This window comes from Olea europaea, chromosome 9, assembly GCF_002742605.1.
Source record: "Olea europaea var. sylvestris chromosome 9, O_europaea_v1, whole genome shotgun sequence".
In the NCBI taxonomy this organism is placed as follows: Eukaryota; Viridiplantae; Streptophyta; class Magnoliopsida; order Lamiales; family Oleaceae; genus Olea; species Olea europaea.
Window position 1 is genome coordinate 11,626,754 of NC_036245.1, and position 3,383 is coordinate 11,630,136.

A 3,383-nucleotide genomic window follows, 5' to 3' on the forward strand; every position below is an offset into this window, starting at 1 on the left:
CATAGCATTTTTAACTAGAGTTATTAAGCCTATAAGGGTCCTATAGCCATCTGATTTGGGAATCATTTGTCTAAAGCTCGCTAGTGGAGGTAATTTAGAAATTTTAATTAAGAGAAATCTAGCACAGGAGATGTCAAAAAAAAAGAAGGGAAGAAAAAAAAAGTTCTAAAATATCAAAAACGAGATGTTTCAATAAAAACTTCGAGATTTGAACTCTAGAGATTGGTAGCGTGTTTTTGAGAAATACTTACCATCACCCTTCTAAATTTAAAAATATCTAATTCTGACCACTTTGTGTGGAAAATGCATCATAATGATTTTTAAGAATCTACACTTGCTAGAAATACCTCAGGATTGAAGAGAAAAGCACAAGGAGCTATTTTTACGTGGGATACGTAAGGAAAAACTGACCATAAGAGGACAAGGATTATGAGTGAATAAACAACACTTGATTGTTTTTGTTCAATTATGAGTGTGAGATCAATATTGGCTAATCACACACACACCAGGTTGAGTATCAGATAAGTGAAAATCTATTTTTGATGTCAGTTGGATAAGCATTGCTTAAAGTCTAACATAAGGCACATGATAAGCAGTTTAACATTGAGTTTGTTGTTGGTAATTTTTTTAAGTTAGTGATATAGTTTATTCCTAAGTTTTGTTTTGTTTTGTTGGAGGATGAACAAATGTTTTAATTTGGGAGTATATGATAAGTGCATTTTTGTTCACTTATTTGGGCCTTATTACTAAACTTTTGTATCATTTTAATATTGAATTTTTACTTAATTTAGATTAATCTCATCTTGTTTCAGTTTTGGACTTGTTTTCTAAGAAATTGGAAATGAAAGGTGGATCAGTTGGCCAATGAATGTAAGTTTGGAGACATATGTACATTTTTCAATAAAAGTTGAAGGACCAAAATCAAATCAATTTAACATAGAGGACCAAGATGGAGGTAAAAGAATGAAAAAATTGCCTAAAAGGAAAATTCTAGAAATTTTTATAATTGGGCAGCCACCCAGTTTTATCCGCCAGCTCTTGACCTCAATTAGAGGAGCTATTTTGCATTCCTGGGTAGCCGGCCCGTTTTCTATTGGGCGCCCACCCATACCAATTTGGCTTGAATTTTTTGTGTCTTTCAGAATTCAATTCAAAAAAGGAAACTTCCATTTGTCCTATGATATGCACAATTTTTAGAGATCTTTGGGGATTCTTTAGAGGAAATATAAATACCAACTCTCAAAACATAATGGGGAGCGGGGGTAGAAATAATTGCAAAAGGAGGCAAAGAACACATGAAGATTAAAAAACATCAAGATTGAATTCAAGATTTTTTGAGTGATGAACAACTTTTATATCTTTTGTTTTCTTCTTCACAACATGTTAGACTAGATTTCTTTATGCCAAGAGGATGATGAACCATGTAATATGAGTTTTTAATCTTTAGTTTTACATTCTGATACTGAAAATACATTATTGAATTTTGAATGATTTACTGAATATCTTTTCTCTACAATTATTTTGCATGGTAGTTATATGAATTTGGTGACTTATTTTATGCATTCAAAAGAAGGAAATTGTGCTCGACTTGGTGTAATTTGTCATAGGGTCCGATAGGGGATAAAAATATACCGCCATGTTCTATGTGAATATTTAAATATCCATAAAATTTCATGTATTTCTGTATGTTTGCATCCATCATAGAAATATTGTCTGATCATATATAAGAGTATGTTTAACATTACTTGAGAGAGATTGTTTAATAAAATAGGAACATTGATTCTTTAAAAATTCAATCGTGTTGTCAAAGTGTAGAACTAAGGTTACAAAAGATTTATGCATAGGAATTCGTAATCCAAGTGCACTTGTCATACATTAGAACACACTAACTTACATTCAACACAATTTGCATTTAGTTTGGTTAACTTACCCATAATTATATCAGTGGATTATTTTGGTTAAGGTCATGATAATTAAAATCTAAATAAATCAATCTCTGTGGGATGGTACTTAGACTCAAATCAATTTTATTATTTGTTTACAAACCGTACACTTGCGGTGGTTTTAATTCGAAAGATATTTTCGTGAACATCAACGAACTTTGGGTTCGTGATAATGTTTGGTTCAATCATTATTAAAAAAGTCATACAATGACAATCTATATTATTTTCTTGCATCGTTTTAATATGATATCTATTGTTGCAGATATCTTTAAACTAAACAAAATTTCTTCTATATTTACTAGAATAAAGTCCATAGCCAATATGTAATTTTATTTTATTTGATATAAAAATACAAGTTGTTCGGTAGCCTTCAAAGATATTTGATATACCTAATATCGTATTAATATTATTTTCCTCTCATGTTAAATCGAAAAAATACATTTTGTCTTGAAAAATATTATTCATAGTTATACTGTCAACTAATAAGTATTTTGGCAATTCATCTTGAATTTATGACAAAATAAAACATTTTGAAAAACTAGTTTTACAATCAAAAGGAGTTAAGAAATACTTTAGTCAACTAGAAATAGTTTAACAATGTAATGTTTCAAACTTAAAAGTAAAATAAGAAAAATATACTTCAGACTAACCTTTAAATCAAAATAAATTACTAAGATATTGAAAAGTAAATAAATCAATATTATCGAGCACACTACCTCCAATCAAATGATCGATATTACCACTCGGATCAATAAAAAATCAGAGATATTCAATGAGTCACATCAACTGCACCATAATAATCAACAAAATTTGTTTCCAATTTTTCTTTTCCGTTAATTAAAATTTTGGTAGAGGTCCACGAGATGTTTTATCGTACGACATTTATGTGTACCATGCCTTTTCATTCCACATCTAAGGTAATTTTCTTCGTACTCTTTTTTGGATATGCTACTTTTATTTTGTGCCTATTGAAATTGATAGTTTAGTTGATTCTTTTGTTCATGGTTTATCGCACGTCCATGCCCTTGTCTTGATATTCAGGTATCATGTGCTTAAAGCAATGGTGCAAACCCAGTTGGACGTAACATTTAATTTTTCATCTTTCATCGGCAATTTATTATATTTTCAGCTCCAAACAGTTAAGATATAAATTTTGAGTACTTTTTGAAACCACGCTCACGATATTACTGCTGCAACTTATTCGAGCATGAAAGATGGAAAACTTTTCTCCAACATATCTTCATTATTAATTTTTTTCTCCACATAAGGTCAATTTTGAACATATTTTGATCAATTTAGAATTGTATTTACTAACAATTTTGAAGTCTTGTAAGCGAAGATGCATCCATTCATAGCAGACTTTGAGAATGACTATAGTCTTCAGGTGATCAAATCTTTCAATCAATTATTCTCAAAGAACCTGTTGATCCTTCAAAGTAA